The sequence below is a fragment of the Oryctolagus cuniculus genome, chromosome 2, assembly GCF_051225735.1.
Source record: "Oryctolagus cuniculus isolate XC-2025 breed Fujian yellow rabbit chromosome 2, ASM5122573v1, whole genome shotgun sequence".
In the NCBI taxonomy this organism is placed as follows: Eukaryota; Metazoa; Chordata; class Mammalia; order Lagomorpha; family Leporidae; genus Oryctolagus; species Oryctolagus cuniculus.
This window is the reverse complement of record NC_142868.1, coordinates 64,801,259-64,821,928: the sequence shown is the minus strand read 5'-3', so window position 1 is coordinate 64,821,928 and position 20,670 is coordinate 64,801,259. Positions and strand designations below refer to the sequence as shown.

Below are 20,670 nucleotides of genomic sequence, written 5' to 3'. Positions count from 1 at the left end.
ATGGCCCAGGTGCTTGGGCCCTGCACCCCATGGGAGACCAGGAGAAGTACCTGGCTCCTGCCATCGGATCAGCGCGGTGTGCCGGCTGCGGCGGCCATTGGAGGGTGAACCTTTCTTTCTGTCTCTCTCTCTCACTGTCCACTCTGCCTGTCAAAAAAAAAAAAATTAAAAAACAACAACAACAACAACAATGGGCCTGGACTCCACTGGCCCCTAGTTGGCCCTTGCTCATGGGCAGTCTTGCCGTGCCATATTGAATTCCTCACACGTAGAGTGGGGAGAAGTTTATCTTTACAGAAATCCTATCTACAGCTGAGCAGCCTTCCTCCCTCCATAGTCTCTTCTCTCTTTCTCCCTTTTTCCTCCTGAATACATCTCAGAGATGGAGTCTTGGAGGATGGACATTAGGGTACATGTAAGAGAGAAGAATCAAGAACTAGCTGGGATTACCACAGCAAAGAGATGCCACGAAAACAAAGGATTCAATGAACATCACGGACACGTGTGACAAGGTGTAAATCATCTCCATTCAAACCTACGCTCCATGGCCATGCTAATCCCAGCATTTCCACTGCCTGATGAATAGGGTAGGCCGACGGTCTGTTGCACACATGATTAAAGGGACTTATGATGGTAGGCTGAGTATGTCCTACATGTGTTTATGCTTTCTGAAGAAACTGTATGCATAATACAGAGGCTACTTTTTGAGAAAGATGTCAATATGGGAAATACCTCAATTACACCATCCTCCCCCCTTCACCCCTCTGCTCCCCAATATTACTACATACATACAGTACTATTAACAACAACTACCATTTACTGACTCTTACTGTGTGCTTAAAACTATGCTAAGCATTTAATATAAACTGGATGATTTAATTTTACCACCTTATGGGGTAACAGGTAATATTACTATCTTTCCTGTTTCACAAATGAAGAAATTGGGGCATAGGAAATCAAGTAACTTTCCTGTGATCAAAATGCTAGCAAGCGGTAGAGCCAACTTACAACCAGGCAGTCTAATGCTAAAGTTTATACTCTTTATAAATAAGATACATGTCAGAAGAACCAGGATTGTATACTTCTGTAAGGTAGACTAGAAGCATCATCTGTTTATGGACTGGTTGATGAGGTCATTTGAATGAAAAGAATTACAGAAATCCTTACTAAAATGTTGACAATTAAAGGAAGAAAGAAGAATAAAGTACAAACTATTAATCTTCTGATACGGCTTCATAAATGGCAAACTAATGAAAGCTTTATGATAAGAACGGTTGTAAACTGTCCTAAAAACACAACATTTGGAAAACCAGTGGACAAGATGGTAAAACTTGGAAAAAGGAAAACAAAAGAGTTTTAGAAAAAAACAGGGGCTGGCATATCCCATATCCCACATCAGAGCCTCGGGCTGAGGCCTGGCTGCTTGGCTTCTGATTCATGTTCACGCACCTGGGAAGGAGTGACCCAAGTATTTGGGCTCCTGCCACTTGTGTGGGAGACCCAGCGGTAGTTCTGGCCCTGGCTGTAGTGGCCATTTGGGGAGTGAACTAGTGGATGGAAGATTTCTCTCTCTCTGCCTTTCAAACAAATCTTAAAAGATAAACAGAATCAGTTCCGTTGATGTGTAAGTGTTGTACAAGAAATTATCTGCTGAGTAGTAGTTCCAAAGAAGACTGCTCATTTAAAAATGAGGTCACAGGAGTCTGTGTACCTGCATTGGGGAGAAACTGGGCTATCTGAAGGCCTATACAGAATATGATTAATTCTGCATTTGCTTTCCTTTTACCATCAAACTCTCATAAACACAGAGAAGAAACGAAGCAAACCAAGTTGGTTATATATACACATTAGGCAGCTCACAAGGGAAAATAAAAATGGTTTGACCGTGTCCACATAATTGCTGACGTGTATGGTTACGAACTATTCACGCTGTTTTTGCTGTCGACAATGTGCTTGGCTGAAGCATATTAAATAGTACAGTGTTTTCACTGGGCTACTGAACTGACTCTTGGGGATAGTGTAGACACAGGCAAATAACACAGAATCCAGAATGCTGGAATATTTCTCAATTTAATTACAACAATAAAATCTTAGAGACTCATCTTTAGAAGAGGATAATTCAATCAGATGAGTACATAATAAAATATAGGAGCACTCTTTTCTACGGCAATTACTGCAAAGTCCTTGAAGCAGAGGACAGCTTTTTATTTAGCCTTGTGTGTTTCATAATATTTTATAACATGAACTTTAAAAAATGATTCACATTAGTATCTTATTAAAGTTGTAAGTAGGTATCACTCTTAGGTTATTCACGTACCAGTTCCGTTAGGATGACAGAAAAGCTACAGTCTGCAAATAAGTACATATTAAACCCATTTATTCCAATCAGCAACTATTTAAATCAGCATACGAGCTGCATACCCATTGATTTGATGTTCCTTAATTGGTACTCACTGCACTGTTTTATTACTGATTACTACACCATAAAGGATGATGACAGCGACATAATTTTAAATACCATAAAATAATTTTATATTCTTCAGAGTTTACTCAGGCCTCTTATAATGTGTTCTCTCTTACTACAGAATTCTCATCTAAAATTATAATATTCTAAATAGGATACAACTCTATCCTATTTAGTAAAGTCAATTAATTTGAATTGTAACAACCAGGAAGTGAGGTGGCATCAACAGAGAAAAAGAGTTTGTGTGTGTGCATGTGCACATGTTGCTTTAAAAAGCATTTGCTCCCCTATAATTGGCAACACCATTTTAAAAAAAAACCTGCTTCAAATAATTAAAGTTCGCATATTTTTATTTTTATTACTTCTAGTTTGGAAACTAGGTGTAAGATTTAGCTATATAAATACACTGCTTCTTATATGCACCTATCCAACCAAAATACCATACTTCAGTTTGGAGCATTATTTATATCCCAGCATTCCAAAAGAGTTAAATAATATTTTTCCTGATTTAAGTCAGCCCAGAAAAATCCAAGATTCTATGGAAAAGGTGCTTTGAGATAAACCACATTTTATAAAGTCAGGGCGGCTGAAAAAGTGCCATTCTAAGTTACAGAGCTTTATACAGAGTCGTACTGCGTATTTTTCCTCGGTGTGGCATTTCTAGGCTTACCACGGACTACGTAGACGCAGCGGAATTAGCACCAGCCCACTCAGGTGCAGACTCCCTGAGGCCAGCGTGTTCCCTGTGTGGTAGGTGATGCCTGGGTTTTGTGGTACTCTTTGCACATGGCATGGTTTCTACTGGACCACATACATCAACATGTTAGTCACAGGTGTCTTCCATAGGTTTTATTCCTTGTTTGAGTTTATTGAGGGACACAAAAAGAAACATGTTTTAACATTTCCTAGGTTAAAAAAAAGTTGAGCTGGCGCCGCGGCTCCTAGGCTAATCCTCCGCCTGCGGCACCGGCACACCGGGTTCTAGTCCTGGTTGGGGCGCCGGATTCTGTCCCGGTTGCCCCTCTTCCAGGCCAGCTCTCTGCTGTGGCCAGGGAGTGCAGTGGAGGATGGCCCAAGTGCTTGGGCCCTGCACCCCATGGGAGACCAGGATAAGTACCTGGCTCTTGCCATCGGATCAGCGCGGTGCGCCGGCCGCAGCGGCCATTGGAGGGTGAAGCAACGGCAAAGGAAGACCTTTCTCTCTGTCTCTCTCTCTCACTGTCCACTCTGTCAAAAAAAAAAAAAAAAAAGTTGGGTGTATTTTTAGTACTCTAATTTGGCAAAGAATAGAGCCAGAGACACATCTTAATATTAATAAACAAGAATTAGAACATAAATTTCTTGTACTAAGTGAACACCTGAATATTTAAGATTTTGAAATAATGAACTTGGTTGTAATAATTTTTGAGTGGTGCCTGATTAGTGCTAGCAAATTTAAGCACAAGAAACTCTAACCATGATCTACTGATGAGCTCATGTCAATGACTGTAATTCCTGCCAACATTTATTATTTTGTCTATTCAGGAAATTTCATAGTTAACGGAAGTATACAGAATAAGACTTGAAATAGGTAAGTAAAATACAATGGGTCTTTCTCTTGTTGGTTTCCTAGAAAATATCAGGAAAAATAATCAACAAAAGTGAAAAAGTTTAACTCTTCTGGGATAAACTTTAATAGTTTTATCGGAGTAGCTGATAAATGATTCTCTTTTCAAGAGAAAGTCATTTTTTGTATTTGTGAGTGAAGGAGAGTATGCATACGTGTTTTACTGCTTGTTTTTTGGGGCTCACACTTTTCTCCATCTGTGTTCCTGAGTTGATACTGGGGACGTAAGTAGTCTACCTAGTTTCCCTGTTTTCCAGTGGCCAATGTCAATACAGTATTCATTCTACTAATTTCAGTTGACAGGAAAATGAGATACAAACATAAATTTTAGAGGGAGGTATGTATAGTTTTCAAGAGTTTATAGCTTTCTTAAATCCTTCATGATATAAACTGATATAAACTGTTTTGTGTTGTTGTAATTGTTAATTTTGGCAGGCTATCAGTTCTGTCATCAGCTAAAATTTAAATTCTTCTGAATTAAATAAAGTGCCACTTTCTAACTGAAACATCACTGACGTCATTGCTACTGCATCTGTTTCTATGGCAATCTAATCTTTTGTGGGGGGTACATATATATGAATTTATATTTATCATAGAAAAATACAATTTTCCCCCATTCCATTACATATAAATATACAGAAACAATTAAAGAATTTAGGAGGTAGCAGTCCAGTGCTTAAGACCAGGGGCTTGAGGATGGATGGCTCACGTGGTTCTGTGGCTTACTAGTCATGCAACCATGGAAAAGTCAGGTAGCCTCTCCCAGCCTCAGTATCCTGGATGGATACCAGCTTCTATCTGGTCAGACTGCTGTGACGATTAAATAGAATAATGCATGTAGAGAGCTGTGCATTGTACCTTAGAATGAAGTAAACAGTAAATATGTATATTGGGTATCATTAATTCATGCCATTAAGACAGTTTATAATTTAGAAAGAAATATAGACGTAACTGGTATTTTTGAAATTGTGAAGGAAGAAGTCTGACTCTAAGCAAAGGAAGTTGGGACTGACTGCCAATAGCTGTTGTCATTAGCCACGAAGGGCACTCTGCTCCCATAATTCCAAGAGAAGCCCCTTCATGTTCCACTTTCCAGGATATATTCCCTTTAAAAATTAAGAATTTATCTGAAAGGCAGAGTAATAGGGAGAGATAGAGATAAAATGATTTTCCATCCACTGGCTCACTCACCAATGCCCCCAACAGCTGGAGCCAGGTTAGGCCAAAGCCAGGAATCTGAAAGTGGATCTTGGTCTCCCATGTAGGTGGCAGGGAGCCAAGAACTTAGGCCATCATCTGCTAACACCGAAGCCCATCAGCAGGAAGTTGGACAGGAGGTGAAGTATCCAGGACTTGTACAGGCTCTCTGACATGGAATGCAGCCACTCCAAGCACAGGCCTAACCCACTGCACTGTAAGGGCTGCACCAGAAAATGCTCCTTTTGATGGGAACAGTCTTCACATGAACTAGCTACTTCCCGGAGTGGGGACACTTCCATCCCTGTGTCAGCAAGATTTTTCTTCGTTCTTGTCTGTCATAAACCCTGTGCTAGTTTAGACACACAATTCCAAACCAAAGCATGATTTAGCTTTCTGGAATAAGAAACACATCACAACTTATACATTTCGTACTTGAGCAAGGTAAATTAGTATTTTCTCAAGCAGTATAAATATCCACATAAATATCCATATCCTCAGAACTAAATTTTCAGAAATATAAGTTACTTTTACAGTAACTATTGGGAAATAAAAGATATTGAAATGCATGTTACATATGTATCCCCACCCCTATATCGTGATTTTTCTGAAATTTTTTTCCTTTTATTTTTCCTTATGGAAGGTACCGAGCTGATGGAATATGTACCGTCACCTTTTAGGGCCAAATGCGCCAGTCAGTGTTCACAGTTTCTGAAAACAAGAGGGTCCCACCTTCAGCTGGGGTGTCTCCCTGGTTGGCAGCTATGGGTGACCCATGCACATGTCGTCATAACAGCATATTTAGAACTTCACTGTGTGGCTTATGCTCAGCAAAGATGACAGTGCAGAGCACAGCATTTTGGGAGTGCACAGGAAAGAGTTAAGGTGTGTGAAATAACCTCACAGGTAACTTTCTCTTGGCTTTTTATGTCAGCAATATGGTGATCTTCTCCCCTGCATATACCAATATATTTGGAGACAATTACTCACATGCATAATCTTCACTCCTGGGGCTCATGTGAAAAGCCAAGAGTTGGGTGGTATGTGAATAGCAATAGTTTACACCCCATTCTTCACGTGGGGACTAATTAATGAATACCTAATGCCATTAATTCACAATTAGATCACTTATGTTTAACCACATGCTTTCTATGCATACATATATAAATATTAATTTTGGACAGGATGATAATCATTCAGCGCCATAACAATTAAACAGCTGTAACCTGTCTCCCGTGTTAAGTGAGGGAGCTGCAGGCGTGCTCCATAAGCAGATGGTCTTACCCACCCATGCTTAATGTTAAAGACTTTTTTTAAAAACGAGGTGTTGACAAATCAGAACAAGTAGGCATAGTTTTAATGCAAATCGGCCAATTTGCAATGTAGATTACCCTAAAAACTAATTTGGTGTATAGGAAAAAATTAAGCTCTGTTGTTAAAGGAAGACGTTATATCACATTTGGATATAGTCGATTCCCCACCAACATAATTATTTACTAATTTCACTCAACCAACAGAGTTTAATGGAAAAGCAGCTGGCAAAGTATTCATATTTATGGACCTCCTTTGACTGCTCCTTAATTTATCCACGGCACATGCCTGTTAAATCCCAGCAATGATAGTCATATTTCAGACAGCTGTTTTCCAGCTTCATTAAAGAGGCACTCAAACAGGAGAGGGTCATTGAACCCATCATGAAGAAGAGTGATAGAAAAAACACTGGCTCTGGGCACTCCATAGTCTGCGACTTCGCTAACTATGAAAAGGGGGGAAGAGCCGTGGCTTGAGGGAGAGCTGGTACTATAACCAAACCTGAACTGTAAAAACAGTGAGGTGGAAAAGGAGCTGCTCTCAATAAAAAGAGGCCATTTTCAGTTTGTCATATTCAAGACATATTTGTCATATTCAAGATTCTGCCTCTGTAAAAAATATGAATGTACTATTGGGGGAGAAGTAATGCTGTTTCTTATAATGGTGGGCTTATTTCTACTCTTCCATTAGACGAAAGCAAAGTTCTGACTTTTCACTTGTTCCACAAGGATCTCAACATGTAAGAAAAGCTACTTAAAATCCACATTAGCACTTCACTGGCTGCCTGAGACCCTACAGTTACCTGGCTCAAGTTTTAGGAGGAACATGGCAACTTTATAAACCAGCACAAGCTGTCATCTTTCTCTCCCTCATAGTACCATACAACGGCCCACAACGCCTTATTTTGCATCCAATTCCACCCCTAAATGCTGGGGATCTCAACTTTTCAGTAAAAGATGCCTGATGAAAGTAAGAATGAAAGGAAGCACTTTTCATCTTTATTTCTGGATAAATTGTATATCCAGTCAATTGATTTTTAAAACCTCCCATATAAAAGGTTTGGTCCTTAAGAGCATAGACAGTTTTTAAAAGGTGAAACCACTGAGGTGTTCCAGACTGAAAAAGATATTCCAGTATATCAGTAAATGAACAAAAAGTAAGCTTTTTCACAAAACAATATATTTTGACAACTAACCATAATTTGACATCTAACTTCACTGACTTTTATTCAGATAATATGTCTCTCAACTTTTAAGAAACAATTTAAATTGACTTAAGATGAAAATGTAGTTTAAGGAAGAAATATGGATATCCAAAGCATGGGCATATTCAAATTTAAAATTCTGTCATGGTATATAACATTTTAAGTCAAACTAATGGGTGCAAAAATTCCTTATGAGATAATAATTATGATTTATAAGTTGCTTCCCTAAGACACAGGGCACTTGCACAGCAAGTTATTTTTGAGACTTTAAAAAATTATCTAGCAAACCACTACGGTCACAGGGGGGAATAAACATAAGACAGTAAGAAAGGAAGGAATCAAGGCTTGTCAAGCTGTGAGAAATCGGGGCATAATTCAATGACACCCAAGTGATCATAAAACGATACAAATCAGCAGCACTTTCTCATATGCTGCTCCCACTTGAGAAAAATGATAGTGGCTTTAGCCTTCCAGTCTTTCTGAACACAGCTGTTTTTAAAGCTGGTGGGCCTTACAGTAAGCTGGGTAGGAAAAAAGCTTAATTTAACAGAAGCTATTGAAACCCAAGTTATACCACAGGAGGTAGATCTGAGAGAAATTTGTGCACAAATAACCACCCTAGTACAGAATTCATTTATCATATGACTCTAAATAAATATGTGAAGCATATTTTTTCTAAAAGACTCAGATATTCTCATCCTCATAGGCTATGTGTATATTATGTAAGTGGAAAGATGTATGTTCAATCCAGATACACTCATTTTACAAAACAATGACTATATTCAGAATTCAGTTTTGGAAGCCCTTAAAAATGCTCCTTTTCTAAAGTATATAAGAACACATTTAACATTTCCACAAATGATACACCTGCCACAGAAATTTACATTTCAGTAGCACTGTTGCCAATGGATTTGAAACTCTCAAGGCTTTAGCTGATGACTAAGTGCCTCTGTCCTTAGTGAGGATAAATCACAGCATGAAGGACACAACAGAGAGAAAGGGGACTCAAATGCCTGCTGTCAGCAGTGAAAGCTGTTTAGGCCAGGGCCTGTGCTGTGGCATACTGGTGACCAGCAACTCACATCTGGGTGCCGGTTCTAGTCCAGGTTGTTTCACTTCCAATCCAGCTCCCTGCTGATGCACCTGGGAAAGCAGCAGAAGATGGCCTGAATGCGTGGGCCCTACTGCCCGTGGAAGACCCAGATGAAGCTCCTGGCTCCTGGCTTGAATCTGGCCTAGCCCTGGCCATTTGGGGAGTGAACCTGCAGATGGAAGATCTCTCTCTTTCACACACTCACTCACTCTCTTTCTCTCTCTGTCCTCTGCCTCTCCTTCTCTGTAATCCTGACTTTCAAATATATAAATAAATATTTTTTAAAAAAGAAAGTTGTTTATGTCTACATTTATTCCCATTCTTAGGGATAAACTGGTGCCTTGGAGAATTTTTTATTGGGAAATAAATTGTCAACATGATTAGAGAACCTGTCTCATGATGGCTCTTGGGATTAGCATTTCACTGACACACAGCAAGTCAGGTGCAGAGGTAAGTGAAGACTCTATTTCAAGCTCTCGAGAAGACGTGTCTGACTTGAGGATATAAGTCTGATGGGGATTTTGGATATATTTTACAAGGACACTTCAAAAATGTTCATGGAAAAATAAAAAGAGTAAGTGTATTTGTGTACAAATAAATTTCATATGCAGGCATAGTTTTTTTTTTTTTTCACACTATGCCTTTTCATCAAACTTTTTGAAGTTAGGCTTGTATTCCAGAAGTTTTTGGTGCCAAAATACTCTTATCTTTTAATTCCATTTCCACAAACTTTTTAAGTCCTCTCAATTGACTTGAGCAGGCAGGTTAAGAAGATAAAGAAGAGTGTGATATCACAAGGTTAAAGACACACACATCAGAATCCAGACTAGTAACAACTCTGAAACTTTACAGGTAATGGGTTGTAAAAGGTGGAAGGTGAATGATTCCAGAATGACAGAAACCCAGAGTCAGACTTACTCAAGTTTCACATTTAGACCACTAAATTAGTTTTTGTTGCTTGATTACTCTCGCTCAACAGGTTAAATAACATTGAGTGAAAGACTAATTTGACTTAAAGTGCAGATCTGCCATTGCTTGCAACACAGGCTGCAATTAAGCTGAAACCGTGACTTTGTGTCCTTTAATGATGAAATCGGTACATGTGAAGAGGAAAACCACTTGAAGGATAGCCACCGTTACCGTACACAACAAACCATCCATCATCCAAGCCCCTCCTCACAAAAACCCAACCAAACCAAATACTGTTTCAGACTTGGAAACCATTATCTTTGTGGCAGTTTTCAAAACATGGAAAGGGAGAATGGAGCACTGACAACTTAAGAACACAGGGCCTGCATCCTTTGGAAGGATTCAGGAGAGCGAGGTTTGCCATTTGTAGAAAGAGATTAAATGACTTCATTAAAAGAAGACCAATTCTGAAGGGGATTCCAGGGGACAGAGCACTGTCTATAAAACCGTTAACTGAACAAATGAGAGTACAGTGAGAAAAATCATATTGAGCCACCTTGAATGATACTGTTATCTCAATGGAAGAAACAGAGGCTTTAAAATCAACCCGATTTTCAGAACATGGGTGGTACTCAAATGGGCTCTGAAGGGGGCTGTCAGTGGTTCTTTCAGGAATCACAATCTCCTCTGTTGAATCATGTTTTTATTTTTTATTTTTAAAGATTTATTTATTTGAAAGGCAAAGTTACAAAGAGGCAGAGAGAAGTCTTCCATCTGCTGGTTCACTTCCCAGATGGCCAAAATGGCGGGAGCTGTGCTGATCTGAAGCCAGGAGCTTCTTCCGGGTCTCCCATGCAGGTGCAGGGGCTCAAGGACTTGGGCCATCTTCCACTGCTATCCCAGGCCATAGCAGAAAGCTGGATTGGAAGTGGAGCAGCTGGGACTCAAACCGGTGCCAACATGGGATGCTGGCACTGCAGGTGGTGGTTTTACCTGCTATGGCACAGTGCTGCCTGAACCATGGTTCTTAACATATGCTTAGAATCACTAGGACTGTACAGCAGCAGGAGGAATACCCCACACCCTGCCATCACCACCAGTTCTCTTCTGCTTGCTTCCTGGAAGCTGGCTTAGCAGGTCTGGATCTTTACAATCAACACAAGTCAGCTTGGGACAATTTCCTTGTACTGGGCTCCGAGCCTAGTAAGCGCCTGAGGACATGCCCTCCACTGTGTATGACAGCACGTCTGGAGGCGTCTGTCCACACTCTGAATGTGTGGGGAAGCGGGTGGCATTATTTCTCCCTGTACCCAGCATCACTACTGCTTTTATATGTAGAGGCTGATGTTCTCTGCATAAAGAAGGGAAGAATTAATCACAGTTTCTATTAATTTCAGTCCAAATACCCTAGCAACAACAATAGTAATAAGTCACATCTATGGTGTTTACTTTATGCTTAGAACTCTGCTATGTGCTCTTCTATGTGTTCTAACCCATTTAACACCCTCAGCAACTCTATTTTTACTCCCACTTTATGGATGAGGAAACTCAGGTACAGAGGGCACAAGTGACTTCCCATAATCTCACAGATAGCCAGTGACAGAGCTGGGACTAGGTGCAGATCCAGGCTCTGTGGGGCTGGTAACTTACATAATCGGGGAGGGGGGACCTAACAGTATAAATTCCAGGGTGGGCACTGAGGTTCAGTAGCTTAAGCTGCACTGGTTGGAATGCCCGAATCCCATATTTGAGAGTGCTTCGAGTCACAGGCACTCTGCTTCTGATCCAGCTTCCTGCTAATGTGCCTGGGAAGAAAGTGGATGATGCCCAAGTACTTGGGTCCCTGCCACCAACATGGAAGACATGGATGGGGTTCCAGTTTCCTGGCTTTGGCTTAACCCAGCTCTGCCTGCTGTGGGCAGCTTGTTGAAGAAGGTGTTGTGTCCCTGGTACAGACTTCTCTAAGCTGTGACTTGGTGTTCCTGAGCTGCTGGTACTCCCGGGTCTGCTGCTCAGTGTCAACAGCACTTCGCCCAGCTCAACTTCAAAACCACTGGTCAACGTCTGCATCTACAACAGCTGGGATCTGAAGTAGGCCCCTTCCACTGGGCGGCTTTTATGCTGAACTCTAGCTTAAGACCCTGGAGGGCAGGCAGCAGGTCAGTGCCCTTGGACTTGCTCACAGGCAGAGCTACTCCATAGCTGAGGACCTCCAGGTTCAGCTGGTAGACTAGGCTTCAGCCTCCTCCTCAGTGTTCTCAGCCATGACCTCAGATGAGCTTCTCTTGATGCTCAAGATCTTGGCTAGGCCAGTGTCTGGAGTAGAATCCACTTCCACTCTGACCTAGCCACCCATTTAGCCCTTTAGGGCACTGACTACCTCTGGGTAGGTCAGCTCCTTCTTCAAGCCTTCGATCTGAATCTCCAGGTGGGTCCTGGCCTGGGTCAGCTGGTCTAGCACCCTGCTCAAGCCACTGATGCTGGCCTCCATGCTCAGACACAGGGTCTGCTCTATCTCAAATTTAGTTTAGAAGTCATCAGTTCTTGATGGTGCACCTCATCCCACAGGTCCTTCCTTGTGGTCTGGAAGTAGTGGTAGGAATCATGGGAGGGTCCAGGCCCTGGCTTCTGGTACCAGTTTTTTATGGATCTGCATAGCCAGCCCTCCAGTGGCCTGTTCCAGGGCGTACGCCTGGTCTTGGCATAGGCAGGAGGGCGGGTGGTTGGTGATCTCATTGTCCATGGGCAGCTTGTCAGACCCGGCCAGGGCACCTGCACAGCTCCTTCTATAATCCTCTGAGGAGGACAAGGACATGAAGCAGCTGCAACACTGGGTGTGAGTACAGGGAGCCACTGCCTAGGCTCCCACAGGACTAGGTCACTGACGCTGGTAGTTTCTGGGGGAAGTCATGGTCAGGTAAGAGATGTGACACTGGCCTGAGGAACTGCCATCGCAGAAGAAGTCAAACCCTCTGTTTTGATTAATCATTTTCTGTATCTGATGATGAGAAGAATTTTCAACAGACTAGGTTCAGCTTCAGTACAATTCAAACCTGTACTACCCAACCTGCTTGAGTGGGACCAGCTGTGGAAGACCAAGCTGTGCCTCCATACGCTGTCAGAGCCTGTGCCCGCCTGTCTGTCATCAGGCAGGCCAGTGGGTGGCAGGAATACTGCTGGAAGGCCAGCAGCAACAACAACCCACAGAGAAGAATGCCAGCGCATCTCATAGCCGTACCCAAGAACTCCAACGCAGGCCCGCTGCAGCTACTCCAGCATCACCCTGAGCAGGACGGCGTGGTGGAAAGGAGGCCAGAGCAGGAGAGGCAGAGGTGTCAGCTGACCTCGGATTAACCAGGTCAGATGAGCAAGACCAGATGAGCACGTGGTGCCTGCGGGGATCTCAGAAGGGTCTGGTGCAAGTGAAGAACCAAACACTCCCAAGTACGGTGTCTTGGCTCACTAGCACTGAACTAAAGGAAACAGGGAGGCAGTATGCCTCAGAACCAAAGACTTTCTAACTTCCTCTCTTTTCCTCCCTAACAGCAGGGAGGGGCTCACTCTGAAATGCCCTCAATCTGATTGAGGAGACGTCTTCCAAAAGAATGTGTTTTGTTTTCAACACTCTCCCTAGGGATCTCCTTAGAGAAGTGGGAGAGATTAGCTGACAGAGGACAGGAGAGCAGACTAAGTCAGCGCACAGCCTGGCTCGACTTCACCCCTCAGGAGTGGAGGACCACGTCTCTGCCAAGGGCTATTCAGACATTTACATCATCATTCGAGTGCCATACAAAACCATCAACTTAAAAATCACCCCGCTGCAGACTTAACGACTGTTGAGTCCTTCTTGTGTTTGCCTTGGCAGGGCCAGACCCAATGACTTCCCGGGCCTTGCACAGACCCAGGGCTGGACGTTCCCCACCCTGAGACCACCCTGTTGACAGTGATGGTCCACCTGTCACCTTCCCATAATCTGTTCAAGAGCTCTGCCAGATGGTTGTCTATTCTTTGGGCCCATTCATTTTCCCTGAAAATCATTTGCTACCCCGAGTTGTCCACATATGCATTTCCTTCTCCAGCACGAACTTGTGACGCTTCCATGCACACTAATAATGCGTGCAGGCCTTTTTCTCCTTTTAATGAGCTTACTGACGGATCACTTCAGCAAAACTTCCGAGTGTGAAAGGGAAATTTTCCTTGGTTCCTATTTGACCCTGATCCTTAAACTTGAGGCTCACGGTATGTATGTTTCTGGCCTGGTGGAGACCCAGATAGTAGATACTCTAAGTCCTTTCATAGGGTTCCTTTTCCTAGGATACTGACCGATATACCAATAAACTGACTGAGTGACTCCCAGAGCAGTCATTTGTAGGTGTAATGTCATACCCTCTATCTACTTGATATGGGGGAATCATAAATAAAAAGTGAATGAAGATATATTTTTAATAAAGATATTTTTTGGAATTTCATGTTTTATTATGAATATGATTCTCAATTGGGGGAACATTATAAGAGAAACAAATATTGATTTTCCTAATCTAAATGAACCATCTATTATTTTTTATTTGTTTTCAAAATTGTCACCTATTTTATTATTTAACAGTTCAAACAGTATTCCTTCACCATTATCTGGCATAAGAGAACACCTAGCTTAAGCTCTTGCACACTGATACAAGTTTGGCTTTCTACCCCACCCCATGTTGCTTAGTAGACAAGTCCCCAGCTGTGTGCATTTCATTTTCAGTTTCTAATCTCCAGCATGCCAAAACCCAGAGCAACCATGGTATTTAACAGAGGTGTGCTGGGCACTGTATGTCTAAGTTTTGTCTGAGCAAACAAAGCATGTCTTTGTGATCATTAATAATCTTGTTTCCCAACGTACTGAAGAATTAGAATAAAAACAAATAGCTGGTCTTTCGTAGCTTAAAGGAATTAGGATTTCCCTTAGGCCACATTTCCATTTGAATTGCCTGAAAGTACATGAAAATCAATGTAGCTCAATAAACAACTCTGTGTTTGAGACATTACTAGAAGGAAAATACCACAATATACTCTACCTTTCTTTCATCATCATGATTTTAACAAACAATTCTAACCCCAACCCAAATATAGGAGCTTCTTGTTAAGCAATACCCATTCGGAGACTAGGTTGTATTTCATAACAAAGACAAAGAAATCTCATTAACTCTTTAACGTAAATGCCTTGGACAGAATTCTTGTTTTACTTTCTTTTAAGATTAGTATCACAGACATTGTCTAGTTTAATTTTCTCTTACACCAAGTAACAAAAACTAATTTATTGAGCACTACTTGCCTGCCACTTTATTAAGTGCTTTACATTCTAGTACTTCAGTTAATTCTAACAAACCTGTGAGGTATGAAATAGTCACATCTCATGTAAGGGGAGACATACTTAGGTTAAATGACTGGCCCAGGGTCATCAATGGCATAGCAAGGATTCAAATTCTAAAATCTCTTAGAGTATCCTGCTTCAAATCTCACATAAAACTTACTATAGCCATTTTATATCCCATAAAAAAGCATAACTGTGGCCAAGAACAGCTAAGATACAAGGTATAGAAAATAAATCACAGAATAAAAACATAACTTTTTAAAATTTCAAAGCCCACGTTTTTCTCACTATGTTACACTGACTTTTATAAAAATGGTACTCAGTATCATAGAGAAAGTGTTCAATAATTGCATAATGGACAAAGAAATGAATTAATTAGGAAATGAAAAGTAACTGAGGTATGCCAAATGTGGCATCCTACAAAACAGGCCCTAAAGTGATCTGAAAACGTGAAGATTTGTTGCCATTTCTATTGCACAGGAAAAATGAAAATCCATGTTAAATGAAATTGGGAACCAAAAAGTAACCCTATGTTAAAATGTAGTAAAGCATTCAAATAGAGCAGAAATATTAACAGTAAACAAATTGTAGCATAAAATCACTACCCGAGAGACTTAATATTTTGGGACAACTGAAGGGAAGAAGTTAAAAAATATACTTTTGCGAAAAAAAAAAAAAAACACAAGCTAACAATAAGAAAAAAATAAAAACCTCTAAGTAATTATGGTATTATTAAATTAATGAAAGCTTAAACATTTCCTTGGGGAATGGGTGTTGCAGTGCTGTGTTAAGCCACGGCTTGGGTCACCCAAGTTTTTGCTACCCCACACTTTATACAACTTCCTGCTAAGAGACCTGAGAGGCAGCAGATGATGGCCCAACTACTTAGGTTTCTGTCACCCATGTGGGAGAGCCAGCTGGAGTTCCAGGCTCCTGGCCTTGGCCTGGCCCAGCCCCAGCTATTGAAGGTATTTTAGGAGTCAATCAACAGATGAGAGAACCAGTGAGCGAGAGCCAGGCCTTCATTTTCTTCCTAACTCTCAATGGTAGTCAACAATCAAGTGTACATTCAAGCGCTTTCCCCCTTCAGGTCTCAATTTCGACTAACACCTTTGGTACTTTCAGATGAAATGGATGATTTAAGGGGTGAATCTTTTCTTTTTGCTTTAAGATTTATTTATTTACTTATCTGAGAAAGACTGTGTGTGTGTGTGTGTGTGTGTGAGAGAGAGAGAGAGAGACAGACAGACAGACAGAGACAGAGAGCGAGTGAGAGAGAGTATGAACTATCTTCTTTCTGCTTTTCACCCCCAAAATGGCCACAACCGCTAGGGCTGGGCCAGGTTGAAGCCAGGAGGCAGGAAATCCATCTGGATAGCAGAACTCAAGTACTTGAGCCATCCACTGCTACCTCCCAGGCACATTAGCAGGGAGTTGGATTGGAAGCAGAGTAGCCAGGATTTGATCTAGCACTCTGATATGGTAAATCTTTTCAATAAATGCTAACAAGAATGGTTCTTGTGAACATTACAAGTGAACATTAGTGAAAATTTGGTACTTAGGATTCTTCTACACCCAGGACTCATAAGTATATAGTATTACATTTAAAAGTTGCTGATTCTGGGGTTGGCGTTCTGGCACAGCAGGTTAAGCCTGGGATACCTCCAGTACCCCATGCTGCTTCTGATCCACCTTCCTGCTGATGTATCTGAGAAGTAGCAGATGGTGGCCTAAGCACTAGGGGTTCCTGACACCCACTTGGGAGACCCAGATGGAATTTCTGGCTCCTGGGTTTAACCTGGCTTAGCCCTGGCTGTTGCAGGATTTAGGGAAGAAGATCAGGAGATGGAAGATATCGCTTTCTTTCTATCTCTTGATCTCTCCATCTCTCTCTTTTTCTGTCACTCTGTCTTTCAAACAAATAAAATTTAAAAAATACTCTAAATTCATTCTGGGGTAGGTGTTTTGATTTAGCAGTTAAGACACAGGTTAACGTGTCAGCACTGTGGCATAGCTGGTAAAGCCAATGCCTGTGACACTGGCATCCCATATGGGTGCTGGCTTGTGTTCTAGCTGCTCCACTTTTGATTCTGCTCCCTACTAATAGCCTGGGAAAACAGCAGAAGTGTTTGGGTCCCTGATACCCACACAGGAGACCCAGAAGAAGGCTTCAGCCTGGCCCACCTGGCAGTTGTAGCCATCTGGGGGGTAGACCAGTGGATGGTAGATCTCTCTCTGTCTCTCTAACCCTGACTTTCAAATAAATAGATAAATCTAAAAAAGAGACATAAGTTAACATACCTGTAGCCATAATGAAATGTCTGGGTTTGAGCCTGGTTCTGTCTCCTGAGTCAAGCTTTCTGCTACTGCAGGCCCTGGGAGGCAACAGGTGATGGCTGAAGTCAAGTTCCCACCACCCATGGAGGAGACCTAGACTGAGTTCCTGACTTTGCCCTGGCCCAGTCCCAGCCATTATGTGCACCTGGGGAGTGAACCAACAGATAAAAGCTCCTTGTCTCTGTCTCTCCATCTCTCAAATAGGGAAGGGAAGGGAAGGGAAGGGAAGGGGAAGGGAAGGGGAAGGGAGGGGAGGGGAGGGGAGGGGAGGGGAGGGGAGGGGAGGCAAAGGTTACTGATTCTGCCTACAAACATCTCAGCAGAGGCTTGCGTGGTATTTGCATTGCTTCTACGGGCAGTTACCTCCAGCACAGCCTTTCCTCCTCTTTTTTCTAAGCAAAAAGAAAGAGAAGCAAACCAAATGAGTTGCTTTACATCACTACAGATTCTGATTTCAGTTAAATAATTTAATAAGGAGCATACTGAATTAGGTCATGACTAGTAACTCCCAGTAAAAAATCTGATCTGGAGCCACCTCAACTCTTAGAATGCAGACACAGCATTATAATATTCTGTCAACCATTACTTATAAAACATTTAACTATATTCATTTTTTTTTAACTTGCCTCTGGATCCACAAATATCCTTTCATCCTTCCTGCCTCGTGAGAAACAAAGGCAGGCACATGAGGCTGATAATCACTGACCCTGTTTGGAAGGGCCACATGTACAGAAGGTATCACTGTAGCTGAGCATCTCTATCAGTACTATTACTATTAAATGATGTTAGAGGTAAGTACTGGTGCTTATCTAATGTGGTTCAGTCATGTCACTTCTCTTTTATAAAAAATCATAATCATAAAATCTTTCTGGGGAAGAAAGGAGAAAATCTGTTAATCACAAGACTGCTGAAAGTAGATTCCCTCCTGTTTCATTTTCTATCTGCATGCATCACTGGTCAAAGTCTAACTCAAGAAAGTAAAAGGAACTGGGACAATGAAGCTGCAGATGAATACGCCTAATGTGTGGAATACATGATTCACAACAAGAGGAAAATACGAACATACTAATAAAAACATCAGGATGGGATCCTCCCAGGTAACAGAGTGTTCAGTGAACACTCTACATTCATACCTATTTTTACTATCAAAATGCCTATGGTTTTAAGAAAGCATGAGCAGTTTATGAGGACGGTAAGATGACTAATGAAGAATATCTTTGTGCGTTCCATTAGGAACTTTCGTTAGCTTCTGTTTCATGTCTCCTCTCTCTCTTTTAATTAACCTCCCTGTTTGTATTCATTGAGTTGGCATGTAATTTGGTGAAGGAAAAATCTTGCTAATTTATGAGTATTTTGTCATAAAGTGGCAGCTTCTTTCAGCCAGATACGCAACTGTTGAAACTGAGAGGAAATGCTTCGGACAGTAAGCATTCCACATGAGAAAAGTCACCACAGTTCTCTGGGTTGCTGAACCAGTGGCTCACAAATGGCCCCTTACTCTTCATTGTGGACATATATAGAGGTTCTGAGTGGGCAGGGGGAAAGCAACTGGATTTTTGGATGCCAAAATTTGGAATGACTAATTTTAACAATATAAAAGAGCGGGGCCAGTGTTGTGGTGTGCCTGGGAAAGCAGTGGAAGATGGCCCAAGTGCTTTGGCCCCTGTACCTGCATGAGGGATCCAGAGGAAGCTCCTGGCTCCTGGCTTTGGATTGACCTGGCTCTGGCCACTGTGGCCACTTGGGGAGTGAACCAGTGGATGGAAGACCTTTCTCTCTGTCTGTAGCTCTACATCTCAAATAAAAATAAAATCTTTAAAAAAATATAAAAGAGCACAATAATGATTTAAAGGTTCTACAGTCTTTTAAAGGGTTCATGACCTAGCTTTACTTTTAAATGAAGGAGATCCTTTATTTCCCACACTGTGAAAATATGTAGTATAAAACATAAAAACTGAAAAGAATAGAATGTGGAATTGTTGAGAACTACAGCAAGCATTAAATTGAAATAAAAAAGTTTGCTGCTAATAAAAATCTTGTTTCCCAACAATGAGAAAGTTGCTCAAGAACAGCCCATCTACGGGTAGTGATGAACTATGTACTGCTTCAGTGAGAACAATTGAATGATTCATTGGGTAGCTGTTAGAGTAACAACCGCCTACACATAACTTTTTGATATACTTTCTGGTTTTCAAAAGTTTATATAATGTTTGTTTTACTTCCTAAATACAAAGTCATATACATATATTTTTTCTCTCCCAGTTAGAATCAATTCATTTCTTCTGACTAGGTATTGGGAGAATATGGTTAGAAAACATATTTGTTTGTTTGTTTTCCCTTCTTGCCTTACACCTGTGATATGGGAATTCCAAGATTTAAGGCATAGGGCTGTCTGGTCACTGGGGTACTGGACTCTACTTTGTATGTCCACAGGACACACAATTCCTGCTGGTCAACTTTTTTTCTGACTTAATGTAGTTCACATGAATGCCACACCTCCATTTCCTGAGGAGCCTGTCTTCTTAAACAGCAGTGGAGGGGGAAGCCATACCAGAAGTGTGGGGGTGAGTCCTCTGCAGGTGCTGAGTTGGTGCACATTTGCAGTGCTGTCAACGTCAGCAGAAAGCATGCACGCTTCCCAGTTGTAAGCAGTAAGCTCACACTCATCAGAGGAGATCCTCTGGGTGTTGTCCAGTTAAGGGTTCATACAGCAGGCCTGCTCTATAGAAACTTGTAGGGTGGGCCCTTGGCTTCTGGAAATCTGGATATTTCTCCTATGTTGACAAGATTATTTTGGCCACTTGGAGCTCTAAACACTCGTTTTTCTTTTGGGAATCTGGAATGTTGGTAGTAGTGCTCAGGGATACCTCCTTGTACATCCCCGATGAAAACCTTGGATTCCCGAGCCTCCAGTGGGCATCCCTAGGCAGAAATACTGCCTGCACGTTGATGCATTTCTCCGTTGGAGACCCAGGTCCATGTGCTCTCTCCCAGTGGGAGAGATAGCTTGTGCGTGAATTCCTCCAGACTTTGCCTGATGTGTCTTGTTCCCTATCCGATCAATGTAATAAACTGCAACTATGAGCCCAACAACAGGTTGCCAAACATGGGAGTGGCAATGGTACCCTCCAAACAGAGGTCAGGAATGGCCATAAGATTAGAATGAACTTTATAGGAAAATTACAAAGATGCAAGG

At 41.7% G+C, this 20,670-nt stretch overlaps 1 protein-coding gene across 13 annotated transcripts in view; it reads right to left on the bottom strand.

The window, feature by feature from the left end:
• TENM3 (teneurin transmembrane protein 3) overlaps positions 1-20,670 on the bottom strand; it is a 651,480-nt gene that overhangs the window by 85,890 nt on the left and 544,920 nt on the right. The gene's annotated exons all lie outside the window — the stretch shown is intronic.